Below are 27,337 nucleotides of genomic sequence, written 5' to 3'. Positions count from 1 at the left end.
CAGTTTTAAGCACCTGTGTATGAGAAGGACATTGCTGAACTAGAATGCGTGCAAAGAAGGGAAAGCAAGGTAATTAAAGGACCTCATCACAGACGGGGATTCTTTACTGTAAGAGCAGTTCGACGATTGAACTCTCTGCCACATTGAAAAGTGTTTTTTTGAAAAATATAAAATTTCATCATATTTGTTCCAGATTCTGGAGATGGAACTTTGATCCAGGAATTTATTCTAATAGCCATATTTGGAGTAAGGGAGGAATTTTTCCCCTAATGACAACATTGGAATGCACTCCAAGACAGTTTTTGCCTTCCTCTGGATCAACACGGCAGGTTTATAGGTTGATTTTGATGGACCTTTTTTCAATATTATCAACTATTCAACTCTGTAACAAGCATGTAACAAAAGTGAGCTTTCATGGCCCATACGGGGATAGAAACCCGTGACCTTGGCGTTATTAGCACCACGCTCTAACCAACTGAGCTAATCGGCCACTTTTACACAAAAGATTCACGTCACGTCAGTAGAAAATACATGCAAACGTGTATTCATATTGATATCCTATTAACCTGAATAATAAAATAAACTTGCAATTTTTACTACTCAAAAAGCATTGGACAAATTGCTTTTGTGTTTTCCATTCCACCCCACAAAGAGTTTTCTTCAGTACATTATATGGTACATTAAATGCTGCCATTAAAAACAAGAACTTGTCTCGCTAAAAACAAGCCCTTATATGACTATGAGGACGGAAAAATAATAAAGTTATGACTATCGGAATACAAAGAGGCAAAATCAAGATATTATTTTTGTCCTTAAGGTTGAAATTGGACCTCTAAGATGATTTCATGCAACAAACTCTGCATTTCTATAAATCACCGGTTAGACCATACATGGAATATTGTGTACAGTTTTAAGCACCTGTGTATGAGAAGGACATTGCTGAACTAGAATGCGTGCAAAGAAGGGAAAGCAAGGTAATTAAAGGACCTCATCACAGACGGGGATTCTTTACTGTAAGAGCAGTTCGACGATTGAACTCTCTGCCACATTGAAAAGTGTTTTTTTGAAAAATATAAAATTTCATCATATTTGTTCCAGATTCTGGAGATGGAACTTTGATCCAGGAATTTATTCTAATAGCCATATTTGGAGTAAGGGAGGAATTTTTCCCCTAATGACAACATTGGAATGCACTCCAAGACAGTTTTTGCCTTCCTCTGGATCAACACGGCAGGTTTATAGGTTGAATTTGATGGACCTTTTTTCAATATTATCAACTATTCAACTCTGTAACAAAAGTGAGCTTTCATGGCCCATACGGGGATAGAAACCCGTGACCTTGGCGTTATTAGCACCACGCTCTAACCAACTGAGCTAATCGGCCACTTTTACACAAAAGATTCACGTCACGTCAGTAGAAAATACATGCAAACGTGTATTCATATTGATATCCTATTAACCTGAATAATAAAATAAACTTGCAATTTTTACTACTCAAAAAGCATTGGACAAATTGCTTTTGTGTTTTCCATTCCACCCCACAAAGAGTTTTCTTCAGTACATTATATGGTACATTAAATGCTGCCATTAAAAACAAGAACTTGTCTCGCTAAAAACAAGCCCTTATATGACTATGAGGACGGAAAAATAATAAAGTTATGACTATCGGAATACAAAGAGGCAAAATCAAGATATTATTTTTGTCCTTAAGGTTGAAATTGAACCTCTAAGATGATTTCATGCAACAAACTCTGCATTTCTATAAATCACCGGTTAGACCATACATGGAATATTGTGTACAGTTTTAAGCACCTGTGTATGAGAAGGACATTGCTGAACTAGAATGCGTGCAAAGAAGGGAAAGCAAGGTAATTAAAGGACCTCATCACAGACGGGGATTCTTTACTGTAAGAGCAGTTCGACGATTGAACTCTCTGCCACAATGAAAAGTGTTTTTTTGAAAAATATAAAATGTCATCATATTTGTTCCAGATTCTGGAGATGGAACTTTGATCCAGGAATTTATTCTAATAGCCATATTTGGAGTAAGGGAGGAATTTTTCCCCTAGTGACAACATTGGAATGCACTCCAAGACAGTTTTTGCCTTCCTCTGGATCAACACGGCAGGTTTATAGGTTGAATTTGATGGACCTTTTTTCAATATTATCAACTATTCAATAAGCATGTAACAAAAGTGAGCTTCCATGGCCCATACGGGGATCGGACCCGTGACCTTGGCGTTATTAGCACCACGCTCTAACCAACTGAGCTAACCGGCCACTTTTACACCAAAGATTCACGTCACGTCAGTAGAAAATACATGCAAACGTGTATTCATATTGATATCCTATTAACCTGAATAATAAAATAAACTTGAAATTTGTACTACTCAAAAAGCATTGGACAAATTGCTTTTGTGTTTTCCATTCCACCCACAAAGAGTTTTCTTCAGTACATTATATGGTACATTAAATGCTGCCATTAAAAACAAGAACTTGTCTCGCTAAAAACAAGCCCTTATATGACTATGAGGACGGAAAAATAATAAAGTTATGACTATCGGAATACAAAGAGGCAAAATCAAGATATTATTTTTGTCCTTAAGGTTGAAATTGGACCTCTAAGATGATTTCATGCAACAAACTCTGCATTTCTATAAATCACCGGTTAGACCATACATGGAATATTGTGTACAGTTTTAAGCACCTGTGTATGAGAAGGACATTGCTGAACTAGAATGCGTGCAAAGAAGGGAAAGCAAGGTAATTAAAGGACCTCATCACAGACGGGGATTCTTTACTGTAAGAGCAGTTCGACGATTGAACTCTCTGCCACATTGAAAAGTGTTTTTTTGAAAAATATAAAATTTCATCATATTTGTTCCAGATTCTGGAGATGGAACTTTGATCCAGGAATTTATTCTAATAGCCATATTTGGAGTAAGGGAGGAATTTTTCCCCTAATGACAACATTGGAATGCACTCCAAGACAGTTTTTGCCTTCCTCTGGATCAACACGGCAGGTTTATAGGTTGAATTTGATGGACCTTTTTTCAATATTATCAACTATTCAACTCTGTAACAAGCATGTAACAAAAGTGAGCTCTCATGGCCCATACGGGGATAGAAACCCGTGACCTTGGCGTTATTAGCACCACGCTCTAACCAACTGAGCTAATCGGCCACTTTTACACAAAAGATTCACGTCACGTCAGTAGAAAATACATGCAAACGTGTATTCATATTGATATCCTATTAACCTGAATAATAAAATAAACTTGCAATTTTTACTACTCAAAAAGCATTGGACAAATTGCTTTTGTGTTTTCCATTCCACCCCACAAAGAGTTTTCTTCAGTACATTATATGGTACATTAAATGCTGCCATTAAAAACAAGAACTTGTCTCGCTAAAAACAAGCCCTTATATGACTATGAGGACGGAAAAATAATAAAGTTATGACTATCGGAATACAAAGAGGCAAAATCAAGATATTATTTTTGTCCTTAAGGTTGAAATTGAACCTCTAAGATGATTTCATGCAACAAACTCTGCATTTCTATAAATCACCGGTTAGACCATACATGGAATATTGTGTACAGTTTTAAGCACCTGTGTATGAGAAGGACATTGCTGAACTAGAATGCGTGCAAAGAAGGGAAAGCAAGGTAATTAAAGGACCTCATCACAGACGGGGATTCTTTACTGTAAGAGCAGTTCGACGATTGAACTCTCTGCCACATTGAAAAGTGTTTTTTTGAAAAATATAAAATTTCATCATATTTGTTCCAGATTCTGGAGATGGAACTTTGATCCAGGAATTTATTCTAATAGCCATATTTGGAGTAAGGGAGGAATTTTTCCCCTAGTGACAACATTGGAATGCACTCCAAGACAGTTTTTGCCTTCCTCTGGATCAACACAGCAGGTTTATAGGTTGAATTTGATGGACCTTTTTTCAATATTATCAACTATTCAGCTCTGTAACAAGCATGTAACCAAAGTGAGCGTCCATGGCCCATACGGGGATCGAACCCGCGACCTTGGCGTTATTAGCACCACGCTCTAACCAACTAAGCTAACCGGCCACTTTTACACCAAAGATTCACGTCACGTCAGTAGAAAATACATGCAAACGTGTATTCATATTGATATCCTATTAACCTGAATAATAAAATAAACTTGCAATTTTTACTACTCAAAAAGCATTGGACAAATTGCTTTTGTGTTTTCCATTCCACCCACAAAGAGTTTTCTTCAGTACATTATATGGTACATTAAATGCTGCCATTAAAAACAAGAACTTGTCTCGCTAAAAACAAGCCCTTATATGACTATGAGGACGGAAAAATAATAAAGTTATGACTATCGGAATACAAAGAGGCAAAATCAAGATATTATTTTTGTCCTTAAGGTTGAAATTGGACCTCTAAGATGATTTCATGCAACAAACACTGCATTTCTATAAATCACCGGTTAGACCATACATGGAATATTGTGTACAGTTTTAAGCACCTGTGTATGAGAAGGACATTGCTGAACTAGAATGCGTGCAAAGAAGGGAAAGCAAGGTAATTAAAGGACCTCATCACAGACGGGGATTCTTTACTGTAAGAGCAGTTCGACGATTGAACTCTCTGCCACATTGAAAAGTGTTTTTTTGAAAAATATAAAATTTCATCATATTTGTTCCAGATTCTGGAGATGGAACTTTGATCCAGGAATTTATTCTAATAGCCATATTTGGAGTAAGGGAGGAATTTTCCCCTAATGACAACATTGGAATGCACTCCAAGACAGTTTTTGCCTTCCTCTGGATCAACACGGCAGGTTTATAGGTTGAATTTGATGGACCTTTTTTCAATATTATCAACTATTCAACTCTGTAACAAGCACGTAACAAAAGTGAGCTTCCATGGCCCGTACAGGGATCGAACCCATGACCTTGGCATTATTAGCACCACGCTCTAACCAACTGAGCTAACCAGCCACTTTTACACCAAAGATTCACGTCACGTCAGTAGAAAATACATGCAAACGTGTATTCATATTGATATCCTATTAACCTGAATAATAAAATAAACTTGCAATTTTTACTACTCAAAAATCATTGGACAAATTGCTTTTGTGTTTTCCATTCCACCCCACAAAGAGTTTTCTTCAGTACATTATATGGTACATTAAATGCTGCCATTAAAAACAAGAACTTGTCTCGCTAAAAACAAGCCCTTATATGACTATGAGGACGGAAAAATAATAAAGTTATGACTATCGGAATACAAAGAGGCAAAATCAAGATATTATTTTTGTCCTTAAGGTTGAAATTGGACCTCTAAGATGATTTCATGCAACAAACTCTGCATTTCTATAAATCACCGGTTAGACCATACATGGAATATTGTGTACAGTTTTGAGCACCTGTGTATGAGAAGGACATTGCTGAACTAGAATGCGTGCAAAGAAGGGAAAGCAAGGTAATTAAAGGACCTCATCACAGACGGGGATTCTTTACTGTAAGAGCAGTTCGACGATTGAACTCTCTGCCACATTGAAAAGTGTTTTTTTGAAAAATATAAAATTTCATCATATTTGTTCCAGATTCTGGAGATGGAACTTTGATCCAGGAATTTATTCTAATAGCCATATTTGGAGTAAGGGAGGAATTTTTCCCCTAATGACAACATTGGAATGCACTCCAAGACAGTTTTTGCCTTCCTCTGGATCAACACGGCAGGTTTATAGGTTGAATTTGATGGACCTTTTTTCAATATTATCAACTATTCAACTCTGTAACAAGCACGTAACAAAAGTGAGCTTCCATGGCCCGTACAGGGATCGAACCCATGACCTTGGCATTATTAGCACCACGCTCTAACCAACTGAGCTAACCAGCCACTTTTACACCAAAGATTCACGTCACGTCAGTAGAAAATACATGCAAACGTGTATTCATATTGATATCCTATTAACCTGAATAATAAAATAAACTTGCAATTTTTACTACTCAAAAATCATTGGACAAATTGCTTTTGTGTTTTCCATTCCACCCCACAAAGAGTTTTCTTCAGTACATTATATGGTACATTAAATGCTGCCATTAAAAACAAGAACTTGTCTCGCTAAAAACAAGCCCTTATATGACTATGAGGACGGAAAAATAATAAAGTTATGACTATCGGAATACAAAGAGGCAAAATCAAGATATTATTTTTGTCCTTAAGGTTGAAATTGAACCTCTAAGATGATTTCATGCAACAAACTCTGCATTTCTATAAATCACCGGTTACACCATACATCGAATATTGTGTACAGTTTTGAGCACCTGTGTATGAGAAGGACATTGCTGAACTAGAATGCGTGCAAAGAAGGGAAAGCAAGGTAATTAAAGGACCTCATCACAGACGGGGATTCTTTACTGTAAGAGCAGTTCGACGATTGAACTCTCTGCCACATTGAAAAGTGTTTTTTTGAAAAATATAAAATGTCATCATATTTGTACCAGATTCTGGAGATGGAACTTTGATCCAGGAATTTATTCTAATAGCCATATTTGGAGTAAGGGAGGATTTTTTCCCCTAATGACAACATTGGAATGCACTCCAAGACAGTTTTTGCCTTCCTCTGGATCAACACGGCAGGTTTATAGGTTGAATTTGATGGACCTTTTTTCAATATTATCAACTATTCAACTCTGTAACAAAAGTGAGCTTCCATGGCCCGTACGGGGATCGAACCCGTGACCTTGGCGTTATTAGCACCACGCTCTAACCAACTGAGCTAACCAGCCACTTTTACACCAAAGATTCACGTCACGTCAGTAGAAAATACATGCAAACGTGTATTCATATTGATATCCTATTAACCTGAATAATAAAATAAACTTGCAATTTTTACTACTCAAAAAGCATTGGACAAATTGCTTTTGTGTTTTCCATTCCACCCCACAAAGAGTTTTCTTTCAGTACATTATATGGTACATTAAATGCTGCCATTAAAAACAAGAACTTGTCTCGCTAAAAACAAGCCCTTATATGACTATGAGGACGGAAAAATAATAAAGTTATGACTATCGGAATACAAAGAGGCAAAATCAAGATATTATTTTTGTCCTTAAGGTTGAAATTGGACCTCTAAGATGATTTCATGCAACAAACTCTGCATTTCTATAAATCACCGGTTAGACCATACATGGAATATTGTGTACAGTTTTGAGCACCTGTGTATGAGAAGGACATTGCTGAACTAGAATGCGTGCAAAGAAGGGAAAGCAAGGTAATTAAAGGACCTCATCACAGACGGGGACTCTTTACTGTAAGAGCAGTTCGACGATTGAACTCTCTGCCACATTGAAAAGTGTTTTTTTGAAAAATATAAAATTTCATCATATTTGTACCAGATTCTGGAGATGGAACTTTGATCCAGGAATTTATTCTAATAGCCATATTTGGAGTAAGGGAGGAATTTTTCCCCTAATGACAACATTGGAATGCACTCCAAGACAGTTTTTGCCTTCCTCTGGATCAACACGGCAGGTTTATAGGTTGAATTTGATGGACCTTTTTTCAATATTATCAACTATTCAACTCTGTAACAAGCATGTAACAAAAGTGAGCTTCCATGGCCCGTATGGGGATCGAACCCGTGACCTTGGCGTTATTAGCACCACGCTCTAACCAACTGAGCTAATCGGCCACTTTTACACAAAAGATTCACGTCACGTCAGTAGAAAATACATGCAAACGTGTATTCATATTGATATCCTATTAACCTGAATAATAAAATAAACTTGCAATTTTTACTACTCAAAAAGCATTGGACAAATTGCTTTTGTGTTTTCCATTCCACCCCACAAAGAGTTTTCTTCAGTACATTATATGGTACATTAAATGCTGCCATTAAAAACAAGAACTTGTCTCGCTAAAAACAAGCCCTTATATGACTATGAGGACGGAAAAATAATAAAGTTATGACTATCGGAATACAAAGAGGCAAAATCAAGATATTATTTTTGTCCTTAAGGTTGAAATTGAACCTCTAAGATGATTTCATGCAACAAACTCTGCATTTCTATAAATCACCGGTTAGACCATACATGGAATATTGTGTACAGTTTTAAGCACCTGTGTATGAGAAGGACATTGCTGAACTAGAATGCGTGCAAAGAAGGGAAAGCAAGGTAATTAAAGGACCTCATCACAGACGGGGATTCTTTACTGTAAGAGCAGTTCGACGATTGAACTCTCTGCCACAATGAAAAGTGTTTTTTTGAAAAATATAAAATGTCATCATATTTGTTCCAGATTCTGGAGATGGAACTTTGATCCAGGAATTTATTCTAATAGCCATATTTGGAGTAAGGGAGGAATTTTTCCCCTAGTGACAACATTGGAATGCACTCCAAGACAGTTTTTGCCTTCCTCTGGATCAACACAGCAGGTTTATAGGTTGAATTTGATGGACCTTTTTTCAATATTATCAACTATTCAGCTCTGTAACAAGCATGTAACCAAAGTGAGCGTCCATGGCCCATACGGGGATCGAACCCGCGACCTTGGCGTTATTAGCACCACGCTCTAACCAACTAAGCTAACCGGCCACTTTTACACCAAAGATTCACGTCACGTCAGTAGAAAATACATGCAAACGTGTATTCATATTGATATCCTATTAACCTGAATAATAAAATAAACTTGCAATTTTTACTACTCAAAAAGCATTGGACAAATTGCTTTTGTGTTTTCCATTCCACCCACAAAGAGTTTTCTTCAGTACATTATATGGTACATTAAATGCTGCCATTAAAAACAAGAACTTGTCTCGCTAAAAACAAGCCCTTATATGACTATGAGGACGGAAAAATAATAAAGTTATGACTATCGGAATACAAAGAGGCAAAATCAAGATATTATTTTTGTCCTTAAGGTTGAAATTGGACCTCTAAGATGATTTCATGCAACAAACACTGCATTTCTATAAATCACCGGTTAGACCATACATGGAATATTGTGTACAGTTTTAAGCACCTGTGTATGAGAAGGACATTGCTGAACTAGAATGCGTGCAAAGAAGGGAAAGCAAGGTAATTAAAGGACCTCATCACAGACGGGGATTCTTTACTGTAAGAGCAGTTCGACGATTGAACTCTCTGCCACATTGAAAAGTGTTTTTTTGAAAAATATAAAATTTCATCATATTTGTTCCAGATTCTGGAGATGGAACTTTGATCCAGGAATTTATTCTAATAGCCATATTTGGAGTAAGGGAGGAATTTTTCCCCTAATGACAACATTGGAATGCACTCCAAGACAGTTTTTGCCTTCCTCTGGATCAACACGGCAGGTTTATAGGTTGAATTTGATGGACCTTTTTTCAATATTATCAACTATTCAACTCTGTAACAAAAGTGAGCTTCCATGGCCCGTACGGGGATCGAACCCGTGACCTTGGCGTTATTAGCACCACGCTCTAACCAACTGAGCTAACCGGCCACTTTTACACCAAAGATTCACGTCACGTCAGTAGAAAATACATGCAAACGTGTATTCATATTGATATCCTATTAACCTGAATAATAAAATAAACTTGCAATTTTTACTACTCAAAAAGCATTGGACAAATTGCTTTTGTGTTTTCCATTCCACCCCACAAAGAGTTTTCTTTCAGTACATTATATGGTACATTAAATGCTGCCATTAAAAACAAGAACTTGTCTCGCTAAAAACAAGCCCTTATATGACTATGAGGACGGAAAAAGAATAAAGTTATGACTATCGGAATACAAAGAGGCAAAATCAAGATATTATTTTTGTCCTTAAGGTTGAAATTGGACCTCTAAGATGATTTCATGCAACAAACTCTGCATTTCTATAAATCACCGGTTAGACCATACATGGAATATTGTGTACAGTTTTGAGCACCTGTGTATGAGAAGGACATTGCTGAACTAGAATGCGTGCAAAGAAGGGAAAGCAAGGTAATTAAAGGACCTCATCACAGACGGGGATTCTTTACTGTAAGAGAAGTTCTACGATTGAACTCTCTGCCACATTGAAAAGTGTTTTTTTGAAAAATATAAAATTTAAAATATAAATAGGACGGAAAAATAATAAAGTTATGACTATCGTAATACAAAGAGGCAAAATCAAGATATTATTTTTGTCCTTAAGGTTGAAATTGGGCCTCTAAGATAATTTCATGCAACAAACTCTGCATTTCTATAAATCACCGGTTAGACCATACATGGAATATTGTGTACAGTTTTGAGCACCTGTGTATGAGAAGGACATTGCTGAACTAGAATGCGTGCAAAGAAGGGAAAGCAAGGTAATTAAAGGACCTCATCACAGACGGGGATTCTTTACTGTAAGAGCAGTTCGACGATTGAACTCTCTGCCACATTGATAAGTGTTTTTTTGAAAAATATAAAATTTCATCATATTTGTACCAGATTCTGGAGATGGAACTTTGATCCAGGAATTTATTCTAATAGCCATATTTGGAGTAAGGGAGGAATTTTTCCCCTAATGACAACTTTGGAATGCACTCCAAGACAGTTTTTGCCTTCCTCTGGATCAACACGGCAGGTTTATAGGTTGAATTTGATGGACCTTTTTTCAATATTATCAACTATTCAACTCTGTAACAAGCATGTAACAAAAGTGAGCTTCCATGGCCCGTACGGGGATCGAACCCGTGACCTTGGCGTTATTAGCACCACGCTCTAACCAACTGAGCTAACCGGCCACTTTTACACCAAAGATTCACGTCACGTCAGTAGAAAATACATGCAAACGTGTATTCATATTGATATCCTATTAACCTGAATAATAAAATAAACTTGCAATTTTTACTACTCAAAAAGCATTGGAAAAATTGCTTTTGTGTTTTCCATTCCACCCCACAAAGAGTTTTCTTTCAGTACATTATATAGTACATTAAATGCTGCCATTAAAAACAAGAACTTGTCTCGCTAAAAACAAGCCCTTATATGACTATGAGGACGGAAAAATAATAAAGTTATGACTATCGGAATACAAAGAGGCAAAATCAAGGTATTATTTTTGTCCTTAAGGTTAAAATTGGACCTCAAAGATGATTTCATGCAATAAACTCTGCATTTCTATAAATCACCGGTTAGACCATACATGGAATATTGTGTACAGTTTTGAGCACCTGTGTATGAGAAGGACATTGCTGAACTAGAATGCGTGCAAAGAAGGGAAAGCAAGGTAATTAAAGGACCTCATCACAGACGGGGATTCTTTACTGTAAGAGAAGTTCTACGATTGAACTCTCTGCCACATTGAAAAGTGTTTTTTTGAAAAATATAAAATTTAAAATATAAATAGGACGGAAAAATAATAAAGTTATGACAATCGTAATACAAAGAGGCAAAATCAAGATATTATTTTTGTCCTTAAGGTTGAAATTGGGCCTCTAAGATAATTTCATGCAACAAACTCTGCATTTCTATAAATCACCGGTTACACCATACATGGAATATTGTGTACAGTTTTAAGCACCTGTGTATGAGAAGGACATTGCTGAACTAGAATGCGTGCAAAGAAGGGAAAGCAAGGTAATTAAAGGACCTCATCACAGACGGGGATTCTTTACTGTAAGAGCAGTTCGACGATTGAACTCTCTGCCACATTGATAAGTGTTTTTTTGAAAAATATAAAATTTCATCATATTTGTACCAGATTCTGGAGATGGAACTTTGATCCAGGAATTTATTCTAATAGCCATATTTGGAGTAAGGGAGGAATTTTTCCCCTAATGACAACATTGGAATGCACTCCAAGACAGTTTTTGCCTTCCTCTGGATCAACACAGCAGGTTTATAGATTGAATTTGATGGACCTTTTTTCAATATTATCAACTATTCAACTCTGTAACAAGCATGTAACAAAAGTGAGCTTCCACAGCCCGTACGGGGATCGAACCCGTGACCTTGGCGTTATTAGCATCACGCTCTAACCAACTGAGCTAACCGGCCACTTTTACACCAAAGATTCACGTCACGTCAGTAGAAAATACATGCAAACGTGTATTCATATTGATATCCTATTAACCTGAATAATAAAATAAACTTGCAATTTTTACTACTCAAAAAGCATTGGACAAATTGCTTTTGTGTTTTCCATTCCACCCCACAAAGAGTTTTCTTTCAGTACATTATATGGTACATTAAATGCTGCCATTAAAAACAAGAACTTGTCTCGCTAAAAACAAGCCCTTATATGACTATGAGGACGGAAAAATAATAAAGTTATGACTATCGGAATACAAAGAGGCAAAATCAAGATATTATTTTTGTCCTTAAGGTTGAAATTGGACCTCTAAGATGATTTCATGCAACAAACTCTGCATTTCTATAAATCACCGGTTAGACCATACATGGAATATTGTGTACTGTTTTGAGCACCTGTGTATGAGAAGGACATTGCTGAACTAGAATGCGTGCAAAGAAGGGAAAGCAAGGTAATTAAAGGACCTCATCACAGACGGGGATTCTTTACTGTAAGAGCAGTTCGACGATTGAACTCTCTGCCACATTGAAAAGTGTTTTTTTGAAAAATATAAAATGTCATCATATTTGTACCAGATTCTGGAGATGGAACTTTGATCCAGGAATTTATTCTAATAGCCATATTTGGAGTAAGGGATGAATTTTTCCCCTAATGACAACATTGGAATGCACTCCAAGACAGTTTTTGCCTTCCTCTGGATCAACACGGCAGGTTTATAGGTTGAATTTGATGGACCTTTTTTCAATATTATCATCTATTCAACTCTGTAACAAGCATGTAACAAAAGTGGGCTTCCATGGCCCGTACGTGGATCAAACCCGTGACCTTGGCGTTATTAGCACCACGCTCTAACCAACTGAGCTAACCGGCCACTTTTACACCAAAGATTCACGTCACATCAGTAGAAAATACATGCAAACGTGTATTCATATTGATATCCTATTAACCTGAATAATAAAATAAACTTGCAATTTTTACTACTCAAAAAGCATTGGACAAATTGCTTTTGTGTTTTCCATTCCACCCCACAAAGAGTTTTCTTTCAGTACATTATATAGTACATTAAATGCTGCCATTAAAAACAAGAACTTGTCTCGCTAAAAACAAGCCCTTATATGACTATGAGGACGGAAAAATAATAAAGTTATGACTATCGGAATACAAAGAGGCAAAATCAAGGTATTATTTTTGTCCTTAAGGTTGAAATTGGACCTCTAAGATGATTTCATGCAATAAACTCTGCATTTCTATAAATCACCGGTTAGACCATACATGGAATATTGTGTACAGTTTTGAGCACCTGTGTATGAGAAGGACATTGCTGAACTAGAATGCGTGCAAAGAAGGGAAAGCAAGGTAATTAAAGGACCTCATCACAGACGGGGATTCTTTACTGTAAGAGAAGTTCTACGATTGAACTCTCTGCCACATTGAAAAGTGTTTTTTTGAAAAATATAAAATTTAAAATATAAATAGGACGGAAAAATAATAAAGTTATGACTATCGTAATACAAAGAGGCAAAATCAAGATATTATTTTTGTCCTTAAGGTTGAAATTGGGCCTCTAAGATAATTTCATGCAACAAACTCTGCATTTCTATAAATCACCGGTTAGACCATACATGGAATATTGTGTACAGTTTTGAGCACCTGTGTATGAGAAGGACATTGCTGAACTAGAATGCGTGCAAAGAAGGGAAAGCAAGGTAATTAAAGGACCTCATCACAGACGGGGATTCTTTACTGTAAGAGCAGTTCAACGATTGAACTCTCTGCCACATTGAAAAGTGTTTTTTTGAAAAATATAAAATTTCATCATATTTGTACCAGATTCTGGAGATGGAACTTTGATCCAGGAATTTATTCTAATAGCCATATTTGGAGTAAGCGAGGAATTTTTCCCCTAATGACAACTTTGGAATGCACTCCAAGACAGTTTTTGCCTTCCTCTGGATCAACACGGCAGGTTTATAGGTTGAATTTGATGGACCTTTTTTCAATATTATCAACTATTCAACTCTGTAACAAGCATGTAACAAAAGTGAGCTTCCATGGCTCGTACGGGGATCGAACCCGTGACCTTGGCGTTATTAGCACCACGCTCTAACCAACTGAGCTAACCGGCCACTTTTACACCAAAGATTCACGTCACGTCAGTAGAAAATACATGCAAACGTGTATTCATATTGATATCCTATTAACCTGAATAATAAAATAAACTTGCAATTTTTACTACTCAAAAAGCATTGGACAAATTGCTTTTGTGTTTTCCATTCCACCCCACAAAGAGTTTTCTTCAGTACATTATATGGTACATTAAATGCTGCCATTAAAAACAAGAACTTGTCTCGCTAAAAACAAGCCCTTATATGACTATGAGGACGGAAAAATAATAAAGTTATGACTATCGGAATACAAAGAGGCAAAATCAAGATATTATTTTTGTCCTTAAGGTTGAAATTGAACCTCTAAGATGATTTCATGCAACAAACTCTGCATTTCTATAAATCACCGGTTAGACCATACATGGAATATTGTGTACAGTTTTGAGCACCTGTGTATGAGAAGGACATTGCTGAACTAGAATGCGTGCAAAGAAGGGAAAGCAAGGTAATTAAAGGACCTCATCACAGACGGGGATTCTTTACTGTAAGAGCAGTTCGACGATTGAACTCTCTGCCACATTGATAAGTGTTTTTTTGAAAAATATAAAATTTCATCATATTTGTACCAGATTCTGGAGATGGAACTTTGATCCAGGAATTTATTCTAATAGCCATATTTGGAGTAAGGGAGGAATTTTTCCCCTAATGACAACTTTGGAATGCACTCCAAGACAGTTTTTGCCTTCCTCTGGATCAACACGGCAGGTTTATAGGTTGAATTTGATGGACCTTTTTTCAATATTATCAACTATTCAACTCTGTAACAAGCATGTAACAAAAGTGAGCTTCCATGGCCCGTACGGGGATCGAACCCGTGACCTTGGCGTTATTAGCACCACGCTCTAACCAACTGAGCTAACCGGCCACTTTTACACCAAAGATTCACGTCACGTCAGTAGAAAATACATGCAAACGTGTATTCATATTGATATCCTATTAACCTGAATAATAAAATAAACTTGCAATTTTTACTACTCAAAAAGCATTGGAAAAATTGCTTTTGTGTTTTCCATTCCACCCCACAAAGAGTTTTCTTTCAGTACATTATATAGTACATTAAATGCTGCCATTAAAAACAAGAACTTGTCTCGCTAAAAACAAGCCCTTATATGACTATGAGGACGGAAAAATAATAAAGTTATGACTATCGGAATACAAAGAGGCAAAATCAAGGTATTATTTTTGTCCTTAAGGTTGAAATTGGACCTCTAAGATGATTTCATGCAATAAACTCTGCATTTCTATAAATCACCGGTTAGACCATACATGGAATATTGTGTACAGTTTTGAGCACCTGTGTATGAGAAGGACATTGCTGAACTAGAATGCGTGCAAAGAAGGGAAAGCAAGGTAATTAAAGGACCTCATCACAGACGGGGATTCTTTACTGTAAGAGAAGTTCTACGATTGAACTCTCTGCCACATTGAAAAGTGTTTTTTTGAAAAATATAAAATGTCATCATATTTGTACCAGATTCTGGAGATGGAACTTTGATCCAGGAATTTATTCTAATAGCCATATTTGGAGTAAGGGATGAATTTTTCCCCTAATGACAACATTGGAATGCACTCCAAGACAGTTTTTGCCTTCCTCTGGATCAACACGGCAGGTTTATAGGTTGAATTTGATGGACCTTTTTTCAATATTATCATCTATTCAACTCTGTAACAAGCATGTAACAAAAGTGAGCTTCCATGGCCCGTACGTGGATCGAACCCGTGACCTTGGCATTATTAGCACCACGCTCTAACCAACTGAGCTAACCAGCCACTTTTACACCAAAGATTCACGTCACATCAGTAGAAAATACATGCAAACGTGTATTCATATTGATATCCTATTAACCTGAATAATAAAATAAACTTGCAATTTTTACTACTCAAAAAGCATTGGACAAATTGCTTTTGTGTTTTCCATTCCACCCCACAAAGAGTTTTATTTCAGTACATTATATGGTACATTAAATGCTGCCATTAAAAACAAGAACTTGTCTCGCTAAAAACAAGCCCTTATATGACTATGAGGACGGAAAAATAATAAAGTTATGACTATCGGAATACAAAGAGGCAAAATCAAGATATTATTTTTGTCCTTAAGGTTGAAATTGGACCTCTAAGATGATTTCATGTAACAAACTCTGCATTTCTATAAATCACCGGTTAGACCATACATGGAATATTGTGTACAGTTTTGAGCACCTGTGTATGAGAAGGACATTGCTGAACTAGAATGCGTGCAAAGAAGGGAAAGCAAGGTAATTAAAGGACCTCATCACAGACGGGGATTCTTTACTGTAAGAGCAGTTCGAAGATTGAACTCTCTGCCACATTGAAAAGTGTTTTTTTGAAAAATATAAAATGTCATCATATTTGTACCAGATTCTGGAGATGGAATTTTGATCCAGGAATTTATTCTAATAGCCATATTTGGAGTAAGGGAGGAATTTTTCCCCTAATGACAACATTGGAATGCACTCCAAGACAGTTTTTGCCTTCCTCTGGATCAACACGGCAGGTTTATAGGTTGAATTTGATGGACCTTTTTTCAATATTATCAACTATTCAACTCTGTAACAAGCATGTAACAAAAGTGAGCTTCCATGGCCCGTATGGGGATCGAACCCGTGACCTTGGCGTTATTAGCACCACGCTCTAACCAACTGAGCTAACCGGCCACTTTTACACCAAAGATTCACGTCACGTCAGTAGAAAATACATGCAAACGTGTATTCATATTGATATCCTATTAACCTGAATAATAAAATAAACTTGTAATTTTTACTACTCAAAAAGCATTGGACAAATTGCTTTTGTGTTTTCCATTCCACCCCACAAAGAGTTTTATTTCAGTACATTATATGGTACATTAAATGCTGCCATTAAAAACAAGAACTTGTCTCGCTAAAAACAAGCCCTTATATGACTATGAGGACGGAAAAATAATAAAGTTATGACTATCGGAATACAAAGAGGCAAAATCAAGATATTATTTTTGTCCTTAAGGTTGAAATTGGACCTCTAAGATGATTTCATGCAACAAACTCTGCATTTCTATAAATCACCGGTTAGACCATACATGGAATATTGTGAACAGTTTTGAGCACCTGTGTATGAGAAGGACATTGCTGAACTAGAATGCGTGCAAAGAAGGGAAAACAAGGTAATTAAAGGACCTCATCACAGACGGGGATTCTTTACTGTAAGAGCAGTTCGACGATTGAACTCTCTGCCACATTGAAAAGTGTTTTTTTGAAAAATATAAAATTTCATCATATTTGTACCAGATTCTGGAGATGGAACTTTGATCCAGGAATTTATTCTAATAGCCATATTTGGAGTAAGGGAGGAATTTTTCCCCTAATGAGAAAATTGGAATGCACTCCAAGACAGTTTTTGCCTTCCTCTGGATCAACACGGCAGGTTTATAGGTTGAATTTGATGGACCTTTTTTCAATATTATCAACTATTCAACTCTGTAACAAGCATGTAACAAAAGTGAGCTTCCATGGCCCATACGGGGATCGAACCCATGACCTTGGCGTTATTAGCACCACACTCTAACCAACTGAGCTAACCGGCCACTTTTACACCAAGGATTCACGTCACGTCAGTAGAAAATACATGCAAACGTGTATTCATATTGATATCCTATTAACCTGAATAATAAAATAAACTTGCAATTTTTACTACTCAAAAAGCATTGGACAAATTGCTTTTGTGTTTTCCATTCCACCTCACAAAGAGTTTTCTTTCAGTACATTATATGGTACATTAAATGCTGCCATTAAAAACAAGAACTTGTCTCGCTAAAAACAAGCCCTTATATGACTATGAGGACGGAAAAATAATAAAGTTATGACTATCGGAATACAAAGAGGCAAAATCAAGATATTATTTTTGTCCTTAAGGTTGAAATTGGACCTCTAAGATGATTTCATGCAACAAACTCTGCATTTCTATAAATCACCGGTTAGACCATACATGGAATATTGTGTACAGTTTTGAGCACCTGTGTATGAAAAGGACATTGCTGAACTAGAATGCGTGCAAAGAAGGGAAAGCAAGGTAATTAAAGGACCTCATCACAGACGGGGATTCTTTACTGTAAGAGCAGTTCGACGATTGAACTCTCTGCCACATTGAAAAGTGTTTTTTTGAAAAATATAAAATTTCATCATATTTGTACCAGATTCTGGAGATGGAACTTTGATCCAGGAATTTATTCTAATAGCCATATTTGGAGTAAGGGAGGAATTTTTCCCCTAATGACAACATTGGAATGCACTCCAAGACAGTTTTTGCCTTCCTCTGGATCAACACGGCAGGTTTATAGGTTGAATTTGATGGACCTTTTTTTAATATTATCAACTATTCAACTCTGTAACAAGCATGTACCTTGTGTGCTAACAAAAGTGAGCTTCCATGTCCTGTACGGGGATCAAACCCATGACCTTGGCGTTATTAGCACCACACTCTAACCAACTGAGCTAACCGGCCACTTTTATTCCAAAGACACACTTCACGTCACGTCAGTAGAAAATACATGCAAACGTGTATTCATATTGATATCCTATTAACCTGAATAATAAAATAAACTTGCAATTTTTACTACTCAAAAAGCATTGGACAAATTGCTTTTGTGTTTTCCATTCCACCCCACAAAGAGTTTTCTTTCAGTACATTATATGGTACATTAAATGCTGCCATTAAAAACAAGAACTTGTCTCGCTAAAAACAAGCCCTTATATGACTATGAGGACGGAAAAATAATAAAGTTATGACTATCGGAATACAAAGAGGCAAAATCAAGATATTATTTTTGTCCTTAAGGTTGAAATTGGACCTCTAAGATGATTTCATGCAACAAACTCTGCATTTCTATAAATCACCGGTTAGACCATACATGGAATGTTGTGTACAGTTTTGAGCACCTGTGTATGAGAAGGACATTGCTGAACTAGAATGCGTGCAAAGAAGGGAAAGCAAGGTAATTAAAGGACCTCATCACAGACGGGGATTCTTTACTGTAAGAGCAGTTCGACGATTGAACTCTCTGCCACATTGAAAAGTGTTTTTTTGAAAAATATAAAATTTCATCATATTTGTACCAGATTCTGGAGATGGAACTTTGATCCAGGAATTAATTCTAATAGCCATATTTGGAGTAAGGGAGGAATTTTTCCCCTAATGAGAAAATTGGAATGCACTCCAAGTCAGTTTTTGCCTTCCTCTGGATCAACACGGCAGGTTTATAGGTTTAATTTGATGGACCTTTTTTCAATATGATCAACTATTCAACTCTGTAACAAGCATGTACCTTGTATGCTAACAAAAGTGAGCTTCCATGGCCCGTACGGCGATCAAACCCACGACCTTGGCGTTATTAGCACAATTCTCTAACCAACTGAGCTAACCGGCCACTTTTATACAAAAGCTTCACGTCACGTCAGTAGAAAATACATGCAAACGTGTATTCATATTGATATCCTATTAACCTGAATAATAAAATAAACTTGCAATTTTTACTACTCAAAAAGCATTGGACAAATTGCTTTTGTGTTTTCCATTCCACCCCACAAAGAGTTTTCTTTCAGTACATTATATGGTACATTAAATGCTGCCATTAAAAACAAGAACTCGTCTCGCTTAAAACAAGCCCTTATATGACTATGAGGACGGAAAAATAATAAAGTTATGACTATCGGAATACAAAGAAGCAAAATCAAGATATTATTTTTGTCCTTAAGGTTGAAATTGGACCTGTAAGATGATTTCATGCAACAAACTCGGCATTTCAATAAATAACCGGTTAGACCATACATGGAATATTGTGTACAGTTTTGAGCACCTGTGTATAAGAAGGATATTGCTGAATTAGAATGCGTGCAAAGAAGGGAAAGCAAGGTAATTAAAGGACCTCATCACAGACGGGGATTCTTTACTGTAAGAGCAGTTCGACGATTGAACTCTCTGCCACATTGAAAAGTGTTTTTTTGAAAAATGTAAAATGTCATCATATTTGTACCAGATTCTGGAGATGGAACTTTGATCCAGGAATTTATTCTGATAGCCATATTTGGAGTAAGGGAGGAATTTTTCCCCTAATGAGAAAATTGGCATGCACTCCTAGGCAGTTTTTGCCTTCCTCTGAATCAACACGGCAGGTTTATAAGTTGAATTTGATGGACCTTGTTTCAATATTATCAACTATTCAACTCTGTAACAAGCATGTACCTTGTGTGCTAACAAAAGTGAGCTTCCATGGCCCGTACGGGGATCGAACCCGTGACCTTGGCGTTATTAGCACCACGCTCTAACCAACTGAGCTAACCGGCCACTTTTACACCAAAGATTCACGTCACGTCAGTAGAAAATACATGCAAACGTGTATTCATATTGATATCCTATTAACCTGAATAATAAAATAAACTTGCAATTTTTACTACTCAAAAAGCATTGGACAAATTGCTTTTGTGTTTTCCATTCCACCCCACAAAGAGTTTTCTTTCAGTACATTATATGGTACATTAAATGCTGCCATTAAAAACAAGAACTTGTCTCGCTAAAAACAAGCCCTTATATGACTATGAGGACGGAAAAATAATAAAGTTATGACTATCGGAATACAAAGAGGCAAAATCAAGATATTATTTTTGTCCTTAAGTTTGAAATTGAACCTCTAAGATGATTTCATGCAACAAACTCTGCATTTCTATAAATCACCGGTTACACCATACATGGAATATTGTGTACAGTTTTAAGCACCTGTGTATGAGAAGGACATTGCTGAACTAGAATGCGTGCAAAGAAGGGAAAGCAAGGTAATTAAAGTACATCATCACAGACGGGGATTCTTTACTGTAAGAGCAGTTCGACGATTGAACTCTCTGCCACATTGAAAAGTGTTTTTTTGAAAAATATAAAATTTCATCATATTTGTACCAGATTCTGGAGATGGAACTTTGATCCAGGAATTTATTCTAATAGCCATATTTGGAGTAAGGGAGGAATTTTTCCCCTAATGACAACATTGGAATGCACTCCAAGACAGTTTTTGCCTTCCTCTGGATCAACACAGCAGGTTTATAGGTTGAATAGACCATACATGGAATATTGTGTACAGTTTTAAGCACCTGTGTATGAGAAGGACATTGCTGAACTAGAATGCGTGCAAAGAAGGGAAAGCAAGGTAATTAAAGGACCTCATCACAGACGGGGATTCTTTACTGTAAGAGCAGTTCGACGATTGAACTCTCTGCCACATTGAAAAGTGTATTTTTGAAAAATATAAAATTTCATCATATTTGTACCAGATTCTGGAGATGGAACTTTGATCCAGGAATTTATTCTAATAGCCATATTTGGAGTAAGGGAGGAATTTTTCCCCTAATGAGAAAATTGGAATGCACTCCAAGACAGTTTTTGCCTTCCTCTGGATCAACACGGCAGGTTTATAGGTTGAATTTGATGGAACTTTTTTCAATATTATCAACTATTCAACTCTGTAACAAGCATGTAACAAAAGTGAACTTCCATGGCCCATACGGGGATCGAACCCGTGACCTTGGCGTTATTAGCACCACGCTCCTACCAACTAAGCTAACCAGCCACTTTTACACCAAAGATTCACTTTTACACCATAGAAAATACATGCAAACGTGTATTCATATTGATATCCTATTAACCTGAATAATAAAATAAACTTGCAATTTTTACTACTCAAAAAGCATTGGACAAATTGCTTTTGTGTTTTCCATTCCACCCCACAAAGAGTTTTCTTTTAGTACATTATATGGTACATTAAATGCTGCCATTAAAAACAAGAACTTGTCTCGCTAAAAACAAGCCCTTATATGACTATGAGGACGGAAAAATAATAAAGTTATGACTATCGGAATACAAAGAGGCAAAATCAAGATATTATTTTTGTCCTTAAGGTTGAAATTGAACCTCTAAGATGATATCATGCAACAAACTCTGCATTTCTATAAATCACCGGTTAGACCATACATGGAATATTGTGTACAGTTTTAAGCACCTGTGTATGAGAAGGACATTGCTGAACTAGAATGCGTGCAAAGAAGGGAAAGCAAGGTAATTAAAGGACCTCATCACAGACGGGGATTCTTTACTGTAAGAGCAGTTCGACGATTGAACTCTCTGCCACATTGAAAAGTGTATTTTTGAAAAATATAAAATTTCATCATATTTGTACCAGATTCTGGAGATGGAACTTTGATCCAGGAATTTATTCTAATAGCCATATTTGGAGTAAGGGAGGAATTTTTCCCCTAATGACAACATTGGAATGCACTCCAAGACAGTTTTTGCCTTCCTCTGGATCAACACGGCAGGTTTATAGGTTGAATTTGATGGACCTTTTTTCAATATTATCAACTATTCAACAAGCATGTAACAAGCATGTAACAAAAGTGAGCTTCCATGGCTCGAACCCGTGACCTTGGCGTTATTAGCACCACGCTCTAACCAACTGAGCTAACCGGCCACTTTTATGCCAAAGATTCACGTCACGTCAGTAGAAAATACATGCAAACGTGTATTCATATTGATATCCTATTAACCTAAATAATAAAATAAACTTGCAATTTTTACTACTCAAAAAGCATTGGACAAATTGCTTTTGTGTTTTCCATTCCACCCCACAAAGAGTTTTCTTTCAGTACATTATATGGTACATTAAATGCTGCCATTAAAAACAAGAACTTGTCTCGCTAAAAACAAGCCCTTATATGACTATGAGGATGGAAAAATAATAAAGTTATGACTATCTGAATACAAAGAGGCAAAATCAAGATATTATTTTTGTCCTTAAGGTTGAAATCGGGCCTCTAAGATGATTTCATGCAACAAACTCTGCATTTCTATAAATCACCGGTTAGACCATACATGGAATATTGTGTACAGTTTTGAGCACCTGTGTATGTCCTTACATTGCTGAACTAGAATGCGTGCAAAGAAGGGAAAGCAAGGTAATTAAAGGACCTCATTACAGACGGGGATTATTTACTGTAAGAGCAGTTCGACGATTGAACTCTCTGCCACATTGAAAAGTGTTTTTTTGAAAAATATAAAATGTCATCATATTTGTACCAGATTCTGGAGATGGAACTTTGATCCAGGAATTTATTCTAATAGCCATATTTGGAGTAAGGGAGGAATTTTTCCCCTAATGACAACATTGGAATGCACTCCAAGACAGTTTTTGCCTTCCTCTGGATCAACACGGCAGGTTTATAGGTTGAATTTGATGGACCTTTTTTCAATATTATCAACTATTCAACTTTGTAACAAGCATGTAACAAAAATGAGCTTCCATGGCCCGTACGGGGATCAAACCCGTGACCTTGGCGTTATTAGCACCACGCTCTAACCAACTGAGCTAACCGGCCACTTTTACACCAAAGATTCACGTCACGTCAGTAGAAAATACATGCAAACGTGTATTCATATTGATATCCTATTAACCTGAATAATAAAATAAACTTGCAATTTTTACTACTCAAAAAGCATTGGACAAATTGCTTTTGTGTTTTCCATTCCACCCCACAAAGAGTTTTCTTTCAGTACATTATATGGTACATTAAATGCTGCAATTAAAAACAAGAACTTGTCTCGCTAAAAACAAGCCCTTATATGACTATGAGGACGGAAAAATAATAAAGTTATGACTATCGGAATACAAAGAGGCAAAATCAAGATATTATTTTTGTCCTTAAGGTTGAAATTGGACCTCTAAGATGATTTCATGCAACAAACTCTGCATTTCTATAAATCACCGGTTAGACCATACATGGAATATTGTGTACAGTTTTGAGCACCTGTGTATGAGAAGGACATTGCTGAACTAGAATGCGTGCAAAGAAGGGAAAGCAAGGTAATTAAAGGACCTCATCACAGACGGGGATTCTTTACTGTAAGAGCAGTTCGACGATTGAACTCTCTGCCACATTGAAAAGTGTTTTTTTGAAAAATATAAAATTTCATCATATTTGTACCAGATTCTGGAGATGGAACTTTGATCCAGGAATTTATTCTAATAGCCATATTTGGAGTAAGGGAGGAATTTTTTCCCTAAAGAGAAAATTGGAATGCACTCCAAGACAGTTTTTGCCTTCCTCTGGATCAACACGGCAGGTTTATAGGTTGAATTTGATGGACCTTTTTTCAATATTATCAACTATTCAACAAGCATGTAACAAAAGTGAGCTTCCATGGCTCGAACCCGTGACCTTGGCGTTATTAGCACCACGCTCTAACCAACTGAGCTAACCGGCCACTTTTATACCAAAGATTCACGTCACGTCAGTAGAAAATACATGCAAACGTGTATTCATATTGATATCCTATTAACCTGAATAATAAAATAAACTTGCAATTTTTACTACTCAAAAAGCATTGGACAAATTGCTTTTGTGTTTTCCATTCCACCCCACAAAGAGTTTTCTTTCAGTACATTATATGGTACATTAAATGCTGCAATTAAAAACAAGAACTTGTCTCGCTAAAAACAAGCCCTTATATGACTATGAGGACGGAAAAATAATAAAGTTATGACTATCGGAATACAAAGAGGCAAAATCAAGATATTATTTTTGTCCTTAAGGTTGAAATTGGACCTCTAAGATGATTTCATGCAACAAACTCTGCATTTCTATAAATCACCGGTTAGACCATACATGGAATATTGTGTACAGTTTTGAGCACCTGTGTATGAGAAGGACATTGCTGAACTAGAATGCGTGCAAAGAAGGGAAAGCAAGGTAATTAAAGGACCTCATCACAGACGGGGATTCTTTACTGTAAGAGCAGTTCGACGATTGAACTCTCTGCCACATTGAAAAGTGTTTTTTTGAAAAATATAAAATTTCATCATATTTGTACCAGATTCTGGAGATGGAACTTTGATCCAGGAATTTATTCTAATAGCCATATTTGGAGTAAGGGAGGAATTTTTCCCCTAATGACAACATTGGAATGCACTCCAAGACAGTTTTTGCCTTCCTCTGGATCAACACGGCAGGTTTATAGGTTGAATTTGATGGACCTTTTTTCAATATTATCAACTATTCAACTCTGTAACAAAAGTGAGCTTCCATGGCCCATACGGGGATCGAACCCGTGACCTTGGCGTTATTAGCACCACGCTCTAACCAACTGAGCTAACCGGCCACTTTAACACCAAAGATTCACGTCACGTCAGTAGAAAATACATGCAAACGTGTATTCATATTGATATCCTATTAACCTGAATAATAAAATAAACTTGCAATTTTTACTACTCAAAAAGCATTGGACAAATTGCTTTTGTGTTTTCCATTCCACCCCACAAAGAGTTTTCTTCAGTACATTAAATGGTACATTAAATGCTGCCATTAAAAACAAGAACTTGTCTCACTAAAAACAAGCCCTTATATGACTATGAGGACGGAAAAATAATAAAGTTATGACTATCGGAATACAAAGAGGCAAAATCAAGATATTATTTTTGTCCTTAAGGTTGAAATTGGACCTCTAAGATGATTTCATGCAACAAACTCTGCATTTCTATAAATCACCGGTTAGACCATACATGGAATATTGTGTACAGTTTTGAGCACCTGTGTATGAGAAGGACATTGCTGAACTAGAATGCGTGCAAAGAAGGGAAAGCAAGGTAATTAAAGGACCTCATCACAGACGGGGATTCTTTACTGTAAGAGCAGTTCGACGATTGAACTCTCTGCCACATTGAAAAGTGTTTTTTTGAAAAATATAAAATTTCATCATATTTGTACCAGATTCTGGAGATGGAACTTTGATCCAGGAATTTATTCTAATAGCCATATTTGGAGTAAGGGAGGAATTTTTCCCCTAATGACAACATTGGAATGCACTCCAAGACAGTTTTTGCATTCCTCTGGATCAACACGGCAGGTTTATAGGTTGAATTTGATGGACCTTTTTTCAATATTATCAACTATTCAACTCTGTAACAAAAGTGAGCTTCCATGGCCCATACGGGGATCGAACCCTTGACCTTGGCGTTATTAGCACCACGCTCTAACCAACTGAGCTAACCGGCCACTTTTACACCAAAGATTCACGTCACGTCAGTAGAAAATACATGCAAACGTGTATTCATATTGATATCCTATTAACCTGAATAATAAAATAAACTTGCAATTTTTACTACTCAAAAAGCATTGGACAAATTGCTTTTGTGTTTTCCATTCCACCCCACAAAGAGTTTTCTTCAGTACATTATATGGTACATTAAATGCTGCCATTAAAAACAAGAACTTGTCTCGCTAAAAACAAGCCCTTATATGACTATGAGGACGGAAAAATAATAAAGTTATGACTATCGGAATACAAAGAGGCAAAATCAAGATATTATTTTTCCATTCCACCCCACAAAGAGTTTTATTTCAGTACATTATATGGTACATTAAATGCTGCCATTAAAAACAAGAACTTGTCTCGCTAAAAACAAGCCCTTATATGACTATGAGGACGGAAAAATAATAAAGTTATGACTATCGGAATACAAAGAGGCAAAATCAAGATATTATTTTTGTCCTTAAGGTTGAAATTGAACCTCTAAGATGATTTCATGCAACAAACTCTGCATTTCTATAAATCACCGGTTAGACCATACATGGAATATTGTGTACAGTTTTAAGCACCTGTGTATGAGAAGGACATTGCTGAACTAGAATGCGTGCAAAGAAGGGAAAGCAAGGTAATTAAAGGACCTCATCACAGACGGGGATTCTTTACTGTAAGAGCAGTTCGACGATTGAACTCTCTGCCACATTGAAAAGTGTTTTTTTGAAAAATATAAAATTTCATCATATTTGTACCAGATTCTGGAGATGGAACTTTGATCCAGGAATTTATTCTAATAGCCATATTTGGAGTAAGGGAGGAATTTTTCCCCTAATGACAACATTGGAATGCACTCCAAGACAGTTTTTGCCTTCCTCTGGACCTTTTTTCAATATTATCAACTATTCAACTCTGTAACAAAAGTGAGCTTCCATGGCCCATACGGGGATCGAACCCGTGACCTTGGCGTTATTAGCACCACACTCTAACCAACTGAGCTAACCGGCCACTTTTACACCAAAGATTCACGTC

At 36.5% G+C, this 27,337-nt stretch overlaps 11 non-coding genes across 11 annotated transcripts; all 11 read right to left on the bottom strand.

The window, feature by feature from the left end:
• Nucleotides 1–4,014: 4,014 nt before the first annotated feature.
• Nucleotides 4,015–4,088, bottom strand: TRNAI-AAU (transfer RNA isoleucine (anticodon AAU)). Its single transcript has one exon. It is a non-coding gene; the product is annotated as a tRNA-Ile (tRNA).
• Nucleotides 4,089–6,713: 2,625 nt separating this feature from the next.
• On the bottom strand, nt 6,714–6,787 carry TRNAI-AAU (transfer RNA isoleucine (anticodon AAU)). The gene has a single exon. It is a non-coding gene; the product is annotated as a tRNA-Ile (tRNA).
• Nucleotides 6,788–8,522: 1,735 nt separating this feature from the next.
• On the bottom strand, nt 8,523–8,596 carry TRNAI-AAU (transfer RNA isoleucine (anticodon AAU)). The gene has a single exon. It is a non-coding gene; the product is annotated as a tRNA-Ile (tRNA).
• Nucleotides 8,597–9,414: 818 nt separating this feature from the next.
• TRNAI-AAU (transfer RNA isoleucine (anticodon AAU)) lies at nt 9,415–9,488 on the bottom strand. Its single transcript has one exon. It is a non-coding gene; the product is annotated as a tRNA-Ile (tRNA).
• A 1,181-nt stretch (nt 9,489–10,669) lies between these two features.
• On the bottom strand, nt 10,670–10,743 carry TRNAI-AAU (transfer RNA isoleucine (anticodon AAU)). The gene has a single exon. It is a non-coding gene; the product is annotated as a tRNA-Ile (tRNA).
• A 3,341-nt stretch (nt 10,744–14,084) lies between these two features.
• On the bottom strand, nt 14,085–14,158 carry TRNAI-AAU (transfer RNA isoleucine (anticodon AAU)). The gene has a single exon. It is a non-coding gene; the product is annotated as a tRNA-Ile (tRNA).
• An 830-nt stretch (nt 14,159–14,988) lies between these two features.
• On the bottom strand, nt 14,989–15,062 carry TRNAI-AAU (transfer RNA isoleucine (anticodon AAU)). Its single transcript has one exon. It is a non-coding gene; the product is annotated as a tRNA-Ile (tRNA).
• Nucleotides 15,063–20,459: 5,397 nt separating this feature from the next.
• On the bottom strand, nt 20,460–20,533 carry TRNAI-AAU (transfer RNA isoleucine (anticodon AAU)). The gene has a single exon. It is a non-coding gene; the product is annotated as a tRNA-Ile (tRNA).
• Nucleotides 20,534–23,533: 3,000 nt separating this feature from the next.
• TRNAI-AAU (transfer RNA isoleucine (anticodon AAU)) lies at nt 23,534–23,607 on the bottom strand. Its single transcript has one exon. It is a non-coding gene; the product is annotated as a tRNA-Ile (tRNA).
• Nucleotides 23,608–25,313: 1,706 nt separating this feature from the next.
• TRNAI-AAU (transfer RNA isoleucine (anticodon AAU)) lies at nt 25,314–25,387 on the bottom strand. Its single transcript has one exon. It is a non-coding gene; the product is annotated as a tRNA-Ile (tRNA).
• Nucleotides 25,388–27,239: 1,852 nt separating this feature from the next.
• Nucleotides 27,240–27,313, bottom strand: TRNAI-AAU (transfer RNA isoleucine (anticodon AAU)). Its single transcript has one exon. It is a non-coding gene; the product is annotated as a tRNA-Ile (tRNA).
• Between the last annotated feature and the right edge of the window lie 24 nt (nt 27,314–27,337).

This window comes from Rhinoderma darwinii, chromosome 3 (assembly GCF_050947455.1).
Source record: "Rhinoderma darwinii isolate aRhiDar2 chromosome 3, aRhiDar2.hap1, whole genome shotgun sequence".
In the NCBI taxonomy this organism is placed as follows: Eukaryota; Metazoa; Chordata; class Amphibia; order Anura; family Rhinodermatidae; genus Rhinoderma; species Rhinoderma darwinii.
This window is presented reverse-complemented; position numbering and strand designations above follow the sequence as displayed.